Here is a 12830-nt window from a genome sequence, read left to right as displayed (position 1 = left end):
AACGGATGGATTCATGTTCCCCATCGCGCTAACAACTCCGGGTTACTTGCGAGTTTCCTCAGGTCTGTTTACTATATTGTGTCTTTACTGATCAATACATGTCGCTCCAGTCAGCTGAAACCGGATCACTAATATGAGAAAGTGTGTGGGGGCCTGATCCGGATATTCACTCATGAACCAACGACCAATATTCAAGTAAACATGTTACAGACCGTGTTTTGTCTCCATGAAAAATACCAATGCATACACCATCACATACAAGTAACGTCACGATTGTTCACAAGTATTCGCGTAAACGAGGTGTACATACAATGTGTCGGTGTACAAACATCATGGAGAACAAATTCATGTTCTCAAGTCTCATCATGCGACGACTCTAGCCAAGCGACTCTAGCGACTCTAGCGACGACAAGCTAAAGAAAATGTGTTGTTACACTGGGTAAACGCCAGATCTCCAAAGGAAAATGATATTTTTATTCAGGTAAACGACGGATCACCAAGTGAAAAAGGTTTGTAACCCAGGGAAAAATATATTTCCAAGCGAAAAAGGTTTGTTACCCGGGGAAAAAATATATTTCCAAGTAAAAAAGGTTTGTTACCCAGGGAAAAAATAGATTTCCAAATGAAAAAGGTTTCTTACTCTGGGAAAAAATAGATTTCCAAGTGAAAATGATATGTTTAGCCAGGTAAACGACGGACTGCCAAGTGAAAGTGGTAATTTTACATAGGTAAACGTCGTGGGTTCAGTGTCGTTGGTCTTGTTAAACGCAGCTGTCGATGAACAAAAAAGCCGAGTTGGGGGTATACAGTTACGAAGCGGCGGAAAATGAAATTGCTATTATGATCGTCAGAAGGTTGTTGTATGTAGATTTGACAGTAACCCTATCATTCGCATATGACAAACACAATCATGGTCATTAACTAACTTGCTCGGTCTAGATCAATGCAAAAGAGATGATTCGTTTTTTTGAAACCGTAGCGAAGACCACATGTAAAGCTATGCGATAGACTTCTATCTCCTTACATTCAGTTGTGTCGTGTCCATTTTAATACGGAGGCCCACAGGTATGACATGCACACACTAACACCATGAACAGAAGTCGATGATTTTGATTAATAAAAATATTTCTTGACTACATCGGAATGTCTATGTTGTAGAAAGTAAATACTTTTATGGAGTTGTGTGTTTAATGAAAGCGATTGGTTACAAGTATGTGTTGGGGAAAGAAAATTTATTTTTCTGTATGTGACGAAATGAAAATAGATTCGTGGTTTTAATTGAATTGTGACTGTGTTGTTTTAATGTACGTTTCAACAGGTAGACTTGACACTGAACAACAATTCGACTCCTAAAAAATGTTTGTTGTATGATTTGTCACTGGTGCGCAAAGGGTTAGGAATATTTTTGTATGATAATATCTACTAGCTGTTTTGTTGTGAGGGCAATCATGTGATGACTCAGCACTTTTCGTTAGCAAAGTAGATTGATCTATGTGAAAGATGTAAGGACCGTGACTAGAAAACATATGTACTTTCTTGTTGGGGTACTGCTATGGCATTGACATAACCCTCTGGAAGTGAGTATGCTTTTCTTTCACGAAAGTTTACGTGACCCCGTTGTAATAAATTTGTGTTAACTAAACTCGGATGGATACCGCAATTGTGCTGGACTTACACATGGTATTCGCATATTGTGCACATATACAAACTTTTCTGTAAACAACTCTCTGATGTTTCTGTTCGTACTAGTTCTGTGTTGAACTATTTGATTATTAAGATACATGAACACCCATTCAGACAATAAAGTTCTTGTGATATCGAAACAGTTTGAAAGCACCGCCAATCATTGTACAGGTTTGTAGCATGGGAATATTTTCATGTGTCATGAATATCTTTCGTATACACTTAGTATGAAATGAGATGTGTGGAACAATAATTAGTGTCGTACAAAGTGTTGTGTTTGATTGCCTACTTTTTATCAATGTCTTTGTGATGTTAAAAGACGGTTGAGTTTTCATTTACATTAAGCGGGGAAACTCAAGTAATAAATTTTACTCGTTTGAAAATATCGATCAATGGAGTAACAGTATCAATATGAGTGGTATATTATTTTTTTCGCGATATGCAACCAATCTTCTAAGCATAACTTGTCAAAAATTTATCATGTCATAGTCGGTTGTTACGAATTCGAAAGAAATGTACTTCGATTATCACGATGATGGAAATTAAGATCAATGCAGTATTTCGGAGATGGATGTGTATCGTCTGGTATGTTCCCCAATCACTAAATGTCGGTTAGTTAAACGATACATTTACAAGTTTACCGAAATCTTGATTTACAAATAACAGCTTGATGATGTAAAGCTCAACCACGCAAATGTGTTCATTGCAAAGTATTTGACACAAACAAAATATCGAATGGAGACCATCACATTGGTTTCATTTCGAGTGAGTGAAAATTGTTTTCTGTTGGCCAGGTAGGACACATTTGACAAACATCGTACACATTGTATCTTCGTGATGGTAACGACTTTCAGCGGCTTGGTTTCATGTCAGGAATTATTATTTGAGGGTTCAAGAACAATTTCAATCAATACTACAAATGAACCACAATGCAAAACACGTTTAGCAAATAACAGTGTAGCAAGTACTTTTTTGATATTACGATTGTTGTGCACCAGACATTTCTAACTGAATTGGATGCATCTAACAAACATATCACAATTTACTTTTGTAATGATCAAAGTATGTGAAATGGTGCGAACGGATTAGGTATTATTCAAGCGGCGGTATGTCAATTCACCTAGTGTGATATCTTGACACCGGGTAATGCGCGAAAGTGTTTCAATTCTCACCGCGGCTTATGATGATAAAGTATTGTACCGGTTGTTAATCAGCAAACGAAATTGTTGTTTCATCTTTAGTCTTGGGTACTGGAAACAATTACATTTGTAAAATGTTTTCTGATATCCGCAATACGCAGAGTGATTTGTACCAACACGGAATATCTTCCAAATCAATAACATTTCAGACAAGTATAGTTTTACAAATCAATATGTTAATAACAACGTTTCCGAAAAGTTTGTTACTGTCATAACTTTCAACACAACGCGGGTCTAATTAACGCGAATAATTTAATAATCAAGTCGTGATCAACTATTACATACGTCAAATCAATGTGTCAATCCTTATGTTTACAGTATGATAACTTTTGATATAACACCTGTGTTCGATTGTAAGAAATGAATTCTCAACTACGATGGTCAGACTGTCAAATCTCGTATACTCAAACATATTATGTTAATCTCAAGTCGCCGACACTGGGAAGTAATTACTTTTGTCTTACAAAATATACCACATAGTAATTTCTTTGTCTTGCGGAATAGTAACGACTTTTAGTGGAATAAAAATACGAGTTGGTGGACTATGAATGCAACCGAACTTGCTATGGATTTTGGATTGTGGTGATTACTCACGTAGTCTTGTCTACTTTTCATAAGAATACTTTTTGCTTTGGTTGGGTAAGTTACAAACGGATTGATTTGACAAGGTTTTTTTGTATTTTACTCTTTGGGGTGTGGTAAGATGTTAAAAGATCGAGACGTAATACTATTTCCGTTCACTCGATTACAACAAAAAATAACCTGATAGTTTGTTGAAGGTTTCGACAAATAGATTGAAATATCCTGATTTAACTCATCGCGTCGCAACTTGATCACGGTATGCACAAGTGGTTGTCAAGTTAGAAATATTTACAACAGGTGTTATTTCATTGATTGATTCTATTGTGTGTAGTAACACATTAAAATATCGCGATAGTATTTACTGAAACTGATAAACGGAAAACTCAGTCGTGAATAGAGTTGTTAGTTTCAAGGATTGTTTCAAAGTATGATCTTGAAATGTGACTGGATCAAAGTTGGTAGTCATGTTTGTCAATATATTTCAATTCAGACTATGTCAAAGTCCAAATATTTCATTCTGGATTATTTGGATTTACCTTTAGTACATCCCGCGAATGGATTTAAAGTTGGCAAATTACCAAAATGATTGAATATTATCGGGTTAGAGATAGTTGGTATTGATTCTATAAGTGTTAAAACAGCGGCGTGGAATGTGTGAATGATCCGATGCGGGTGAATGTTGGCGTCAGTAATATTCAGGTTACGTTCGATTCAACAGATCGCGTTAATAGGATTTGTCAAAGGATTTGAGTTGGGTCGAATCAATACATTCAAATACGATTCAACTTGATTTGTGTAGTAAGTTACATTTCAAGTTGACAAACTAACACATTGATTGAATATTTTCATGGATCTTATCACGCAACTAAAGTCAGCCACTATTCGAGAGGCGTGAAACATATAGCGATCGCGGGCAAGTGACAAATTGTTGGTTTTCGAATCACCGTCTGCGATGGTTCTGGGACAAACTAATTACCGAAATATTACCTTGTGAGCGGGCATGAGGGATTGCTATGTCTGAAGCATTATTCGGTGAGTGGTCGTCGGATTTTAAAATTATATCACATCCTGTTGAATAAGCGTTCACTTCACAGAGGATTAGGGTTAGAGCGGAAATAAGTGACAATTTGTCGCTATTCAAGTTACCGACACTGGCGGTCTGTTATTCGTTACTTGTTAAATCTTACCAGCGAAATCAAGTTCTGTGACAAACTGATTACTAAAATTTCACCGCGTGAGCGAGCCAACACGAGTTTCCAATACGACATGCGAGAGATACCTATACTTGAAAGTACGACGTGCGAGCGCACCCATAAGAACACATGGCGAATCACCACCACAGCCTATACCTGTAACGTTATCATGTCGCCGCGTCCATAAGAATAACGATATATCATTGTCGTCCAAAATATTACTTATAATTCCTACCTTTGTAACACCAAACCACGAGAGATGACTATTCTGATGTGTTATCTTGTGAGTGGTCGTAGGATTTTTACAAATATTTCACACCTTTTTAGAGTGTTACTATGCGAACGCGGTTATTGTTGATATTCGAATAACCGTCTACGCCGGCTCTGCGGTAAACTAATTACCAAAATATTACCTTGGAAGTGATTCCTAGATTTAGCAAACTATTTCGCACTGACTGGATTAGTGTAATAATCGATACGATAGTAGCACAAAACAGCTGCCCGGGCAACAATTCAGCGCGCAGGTCATTCGAAATATAGGTCGCACCCGCTGCGTAATCCTCACAACAAACCACGTTTCCGTTTGTGCGGTTATTGTTGGTGACTCGTACATATTCAACACCGCGCGAGAGATGCCTGAAAGTACGAATCACGACCGCACTCATAAGAACACATAGAGCAGGGCCGGCCAACCTGTGGCCCGCGAGGTAATTTCCGAAATTTCTAATATCATCAAAAATGGATTGCACAGATTGTGAACTTGCAAGGCGAACCAAAAATTTGATTAGTCTGGCCGCAACACTTGAGATGTGATGTCTAAAATATCAGTTCCGACGCGTTGACAGATCCATCAGCCATTCACATATTGGTATATCTTCGTACACTAAAGCAGAATAATTTGCGATAGATTTATCAAGGGTAAAAATTTTCTACAAGTTTGCCGCCACATGTTGTCACTCGATTTCTTGTTTTCAATATTGTTGCCCTTTTGTGAAAATGGAAGAATACTCAAAGTATCAGATTGAGTCGAACTATATTCACGATTAGAAGACAAAGTGTCGTTCAACATATGCGACATTGCGTTTGCACTCGCAGTAAGACCGTCGACTATAAAACCTAGGCACGAAATGATTGACGCATGTAGGTCGCAGCTTTCGATATCGATATGTCCATGCGCCGAATAGCCTAGTCCTCGCAAACTTAGCCCAGCGATATACAACATGCCCGCAATATAGTGAAGTGACAATATTATTGACCTATGAACTACAAAAAAATTTCGCGCTTCGCGCGGCCAGTGGCCCGCGCAATAGTTCGTCAATCGAATGTGGCCCTTTGGCTGAAAAGGTTGGCCAGCCCTGACATAGAGAATCACCAGAGACCGCGTAAGAATACATGACAGGCACATCATCACCGCGGCCTATATCCACAACGTTAGTTCACTACGACACAAGAATCCGTGGGCACATCATCGCCACAGCATATATCTGAAAGGGTACCATCATCACCACATAGGCACATCATCACCACATAGGCACCTCATCACCACAGCATATATCTGAAAGGGTACCATCATCACCATATAGACACCTCATCACCGCGGCCTATATCCACAACGTTAGTTCACTACGACACAAGAATCCGTGGGCACATCATCGCCACAGTATATATCTGAAAGGGTACCATCATCACCACATAGGCACATCATCACCACATAGGCACCTCATCACCACAGCATATATCTGAAAGGGTACCATCATCACCACGAGTTTTCACGGCACATCACCGACGCAGCCTATACCCGAAAGGGTACCATCATCACCACGAGTTTTCACGGCACATCACCGACGCAGCCTATACCCGAAAGGGTACCATCACCAGAGATCCCATAAGAACACATGGCACATCACGAGCGGAAGGGGGGGTCAAAAGGGTACCATCACCAACACGAGTTCCAGGCACATCACCAGCGGGCCCATAAGAACCCCTGCCACATCACGAGCGATCTACTATACTACTTGCGTTAACAGCGGGATCGGCGATGAGGATATATACTGATATAATTACGAGCCTTGTAATATCTGGTCATTGTGTTGATATATAAGCGATTGGGTACTTCCAAAATTCGAGGCCTAACTACCATTTGCTAGTGTATACTAAGATAAGAATTAATATATAATGTTATCATCTGGGCATTAAATACAGTGCTTTGATCAAGATAGATGAGTTGGCACTTTTTTCCGAAAGCTGTATTTATCGTGCGTCGGTCGATATTATAGCCAGCTTATAACATACAAGCTGCACTGGGACAAAACGAATGTCACCTGACAGAATGCGGAGTAAATCATATATCTCAAGACTTAGACTGATTTTGTCTTTCTGACACTATCAACTAATTGAGGTATAAATCGGTGACGGAAATCAAACTTGATTTTCAATCTCCATTGCTGATTTATAAATCACGTGAATCGAGGACATATGACATCACAGAAGGTTAGTTTTAATTAACGCTGAACCATGACTGCTTACATAGTTGGGGGCTCCACACCCCACACTTTCTTAGATTTTCATAATTGCTGCATTATTCCTGTGTGTTTGGGGGATTTCCGTCCTATGGACATTTAGATGGGCGATGGTTTACATGATGCTGGAAGCTATTCGCCATGCTCCGCCTTCACTATACTGGCTGTGTAAATATTTGAATACTGACGTATCGAACGCTGAAAACGGGTATGAAGTGATGTGAAAAACATATGATATTTATTATGACAAGAGTAAATTTATGGTTTGAAGATGCTAATTATTGTCATTAATATTCATCGCCATCACATCCGATTATGCCAGGTCTTCCAAAAAGTCTAGGACCAGCATGCTAACGTGAAAGTGGCAGCTCGGGAATCATAATAGCAATGTCGACCAAGTACGAAAGAATCATAGATGTCCTGGTATCAAAGAATTAGTGGCCTACACAGTGCACAGCACACAGCCCCGTCCATATGTCGCGCAACATGGATGTCGGGTTGACCAGGGGTACAGTAAATAATCCCCGCTTTCTTCCGGATCACTGATACTATACATTCCATGCTAACTGCAATTGCAATAATTGTTTCGGTCGCGTCAAATCGGCTTCATATGAAAAGTTGGGACCGAAAGGAAATACTTTTGTCAATGATGCGTGTTCACGAACAGATATCAGAGAACGTCATACTCCTCCAGTGGGACAACGACGGACGACCTCTCTAACTCGATAGCTAACTAGCTAATGGGGATGGTGTGAACGTGGGGTTCACGTTCGCGTTCTGCGTGTGAACCTCTGAAATTTAGAGGTTCACGCTCAAAAACGATCCTTCATAGGTTCTGCACTGTGAACATTTTTCATATATTACAATTGTTATATCATTATTACATCTTTGGTTGAAATTTACTGTATTTCCACTGCGAGCCACTCTATGCATGGCGCTGGCAGCATAAAAAAAATCAACACTCAGCGAGCATGCACCTTCACAACCTCAAGAATTTTACTTGCTTTGTTACAAAAGTTTGCTCGAAATATACAGCTTACCGTTTGTGAGTATTTAGTGACTCTCTGCGGTGAGCTTGACCCGCAATCACAAAACATCAAAAGCGAAATACACTACATGTAGGTAGGTAATCAGCGAATTATACACATGCAACCAGTCAATGAAATTGATATCATTGTCTGATGTAAAAAATCTAGCAGGCGTACAGGGTCAATCTTGATTTAATATGTTTATTGTATGATAAAAATCAAATCCGTGCGATTGGGGTGTTGGCTCCTGCTGTATAACTAATTGGGTGATATCGGTTGCAAGTATAGAAACCCGTTTTACACTTTGCTCAATATCAACGTAGCAATACTCAGACGCCGAATACATTGTCCGGTCTGGCCAAGACCGTTAAGGCGTAAGCTTATATTCCCTTGCAAGACTTCCTCGGAAGATATTGATTTCATGGGATTATTATATCATTTAATTGCCCCAATTGATTGATACATTTGGCGACGTTTAAATCGTCAATATGTACTTCATCATTGTGGCATTATGTGACCCGAGTCGTCGCTAGGTATCGACTGCATTAATATAGGCTATCACTGAAATGTAGGATTGTAATTAGCAATATGATGTCATGTGACGTCACGAGGTTCACGTTCGCGTTCACACAGAACCCTTTCAAAAGGTTCGCGTTCACACGAACCTGATTATCCTTTCAGGGGTTCACACCATCCCCAGTAGCTAAGTAGCTCTTCAGCCCTTGGCTATGGACCTATGGTCCGTGCCTACGACAACTCTATCAGTTTGTTTATCTAATAAAAGGATGACACAACTGATGTAAAATCGATACTAGTTATAGTAGTTAACAACTTTTAATTCTGCTATTATTCTGGATGAATTGAGAATACCAAGTATATTAACGGGGTTGTTGCTCTAACATACTACATCCAATCAGAATATTGGAAGCTACCACGCTAGCAAACTTAGGCCAACTAATGATAACAACTGATGAGATTAAGTTTTTATTGCCTAAGCGCATGTGTTTTTTCAGTAATTCTTGATAACCTAATCTTTAGTATGACATAATCACCGTCATGGCTGAAGAGGGTCGAAATCAACGTCCTGACTCTCGTGATATCAGCACTCGCTTAAGCAACTCCTCGCTTAAGGGTTCAGGTAAGAATGTCGGTAGACTAGAGCAATGAGAGTTAAGCTTTTTGATACTCGACCATAACGCGATGGTAAAAAGATCGCACCCACCACTCTTATCGTCAAATCCAAAAGCATTGAACAGAGCACCGAGTCTGGGTGCTGATCTCGACCCAGTCTGCAGTAGCAGACATCCATGAGAGAATCCACGGTGTCCACATTCCACAGCAGATTTGTAATATGTCGGATGTACCATTTTGCAGCAAATGACAGCACAAAAAGAACGGGTCGTTCGTCGAGAAGAAACCGAAGATCTGTTAGATCAATCTTATGTTGCTCACAAAGATCACTGCAACATAAAACGGGTAATAAAACTGCTCTTTGTCAATAAAACCTTTAGGTCAGTGTTTCTCAACCGAGGGCCCACGGACCCCTCGCTGAAGGATTTGTCAGACTCTTAAGACCTGGTGTAAAAGGCCATAGTAGCCGAACACCATACGTACAATACTAACAACAACAACTATAGGCTGGGCGTTATATGTTCACTAAAAATCTGTTTCTCAATTTTGGTGTCATATATGTTGCAATCATACCCAAAGGTGTTGTTGGCAACGTTGCACGTTATTATTGCATTCGCCACCAACTATCTTTTTGAAAGCGGATTTTCGGCACTCGCTCATATCAAATAGACGGCGAGGATTTTCAAGACACGACCGCGTATGTCAGAAAAGTTAGCTACAGAATTCGCCTTAAAATAATGAAAGTATTCCCAATTTCTACATAAATAGTAAGTTATGATGTTATTTTTAAGAATGGTCAATTGGTCATTTAGTTGCTGTTTATCACTAGCCTACAGTTGATATAAGGGGCCCGCGCATACAGAAAGAGTGAGAACCGCTGATCTAGGTAGTAGTAAGCAGTGTTGGGATGACTCGAGTCATGACTTGACTCAAGTCCGTCTCGAGTCAAATTTGTCGTATGACTTGACTTGACTCGAGTCACTTTACATAAATGACTTGACTTGACTCAGCGCTTCAGAAATGTGGATTGACTCGTGACTCGGAGCAAAATTTACGAGTCAATATCAAGTCATCAAGTAAACGGTGTCGATTAAATCAGTGGTTCTCAACCGCCGGTCCGCGACGACATTCCTGCCAGGTAAATTACAATTTTATGCCTTAATTTCTAGATGCAATGTTGAAGGCTTGTCCATTGATAAAATAAAGAAAACGTCAAATTTTAAACTGATGCAGAACTTCGTGAGGTAACATTAGGGCTGGCAACATGTTCGATTTGTCTTGAAGTTCAAGACGTGTCATTTCACGACATCCGAGCTACAAGTACAGAACAGATACCAGCTGACTCATCGCTACACAGCGCAGTTTGCGCGATCATTCGTTTTCGATTCATTCATTTGTGCAGAACCCTAACTGGGGCACCCCAAACCTTCCAATTGGAGATGGGCCGAGCTTAAAAGGGCCCAAAATCATTAGAAAAATGAACATAAATCATACCAATTACACTACATGTAGTCAGCGAATGATGCTTATTCAGCCAATCAATGAGATTGATATCGTTGTCTGACGTAAAACAATCTAGCAGGTGTACGGGGTCAATCTTGACTTCATATGTTACTGTATGATTTCTACTTCGGTTCACTCTATGCATGGTGCTGGCAGCATACAAATCAACACGAAACTAGCATGCACAATGCACATTGCACATTGCGCATCGCCACTCTAAAAAAAATTACTTGCTTTGTTACAAAAGTTTGCTCGAAGTATCCAGCTTTCCGTTTGTGAATATTCAGTGACTCTGTACTGTGAGCTTGACCCGCAATCGCACAACCTCAAGAGTGAAACACGCTATGTGTAGGTAAAGTCAGCTAATGGTGCTTATTCAAATCCAACAAATCAATGAAATTGATATAAAGAATGCATCGTTATCTAATGTAAACAATCTAGCAGGCGTTCGGGATCCATCTTGATTGGATATGTTTATTCTATCATGAAAACCAAATCCGTGCGATTGGGGTGTTGGCTATTGCTGTATAACTTGCTGATGGGGTAATATCGGTGACAAGTATAGACACCCGTTTTACGCTCTGCTCAATATCAACGTAGCAATACTCAGACGCCGAATACGAATTTATTGCCTGGTCTAGCCTAGAGCGTTACGGCGTTATCTTATATACCCTTGCAAATCCTCGTCGAAATTGTTGGCAAAGCGACGGAAGATAATGATGTTATGGGATTATCATATCATTTGATTGCCTCAGTTGATAAATTTAACGACGTTTAAAACGTCAATATTACTTCAGCATTGTAACATTATGTGGCCCGAGTCGTCGCTAGCTAGGTATAGTATTTATTAATATAGGATCACTTCACTGAAATATAGGGATGGAATTAGAAATATGACGTCACGTGACGTCATGAGGTTCACGTTCGCGTTCACACAGAACCTTTCAAAAAGGTTCGCGTTCACACGAACCTGAACCTTTCAGAGGTTCACGTTCGCGTTCTGTGTGTGAACCTCGGAAATTTAGAGGTTCGCGTTCACAACAGAACCTTGGTAGGTTCTGCACTGTGAACCTTTTTCATATATTACAATTTTCACTTCATTATAAAAGATCTTTGGTTCAAATTTATTGCATTTCAACTGCGGGCCACCCTATGCATGGCGTTGGCAGCATTAAAAATCTACACTAATCGAGCATGCACCTTGGCAATCTCAAAAGTTTTACTTGCTTCATTACAAAAGTTTGCTCGAAATATCCAGCTTTCTGTTTGTGAGTATTTAGTGACTCTCTGCTGTGAGCTTGACCCGCAATCATACAACATCATGAGCGAAATACGTGGTCAAGGAATGATGCTTATTCAACGAAATAATGAGACTGATATCGTTTTCTGATGTAACAATTCTGACATGCGTACGTGGTGAATCTAGGCTTCATATCTTTCCTGCATCATTAAAACCAAATCAGTGCGATGGAGGTGTTGGCTACTGCTGTATAACTTGTTAATGGGGTAATATCGGTAGCAAGTCTAGAAACCCGTTTTACACTCTGCTTAGTATCAATAGCAATACTACGCCGAATACATTGTTCGGTCTGAACTATAGACCGATAAGGCGTAAGCTTATATTTACTGGTAGGTCCTCGTCGAAATTGTTGGCAAAGCAGCGTAAGATATTGATTTTGTGGGAGTATTTTATCCTTTGATTGCCTCAGTTGATACATTTAGTGACGTTTAAAACGCCAATTTTTACTTATGCATTGCGACATTATGTGGTCCGAGTCGTCGCTAGGTATATCGTGTACATTAATATAGGCTATCACTTCATTGAAGATAGGGTTGTAATTAGCAATATGACGTCGCGTGACGTCATGAGGTTCACGTTCGCGTTCACACAGAACCTTTCAGAAAGGTTCGCGTTCACACGAACCCGAACCTTTCAGAGGTTCACACCATCCCTAATAGATAGTGCAAGAGAACGAATTCATGTATCAGGCA

General features: G+C 39.8%; 1 long non-coding RNA gene across 1 annotated transcript; it reads left to right on the top strand.

Moving 5' to 3' along the window:
- Positions 1 to 6679: 6679 nt before the first annotated feature.
- Positions 6680 to 11847, top strand: LOC145434239 (uncharacterized). Its single transcript, XR_013913308.1, has 3 exons — positions 6680 to 9342; positions 9579 to 9680; positions 10346 to 11847. It is a non-coding gene; the product is annotated as an uncharacterized LOC145434239 (long non-coding RNA).
- Positions 11848 to 12830: the final 983 nt, after the last annotated feature.

Source organism: Botryllus schlosseri, chromosome 2, assembly GCF_051294905.1.
Source record: "Botryllus schlosseri isolate E-star chromosome 2, Bs_hap1, whole genome shotgun sequence".
In the NCBI taxonomy this organism is placed as follows: Eukaryota; Metazoa; Chordata; class Ascidiacea; order Stolidobranchia; family Styelidae; genus Botryllus; species Botryllus schlosseri.
Note: the sequence above shows the minus strand (reverse complement) of the source record. Positions and strands in the feature narration are given on the sequence as shown.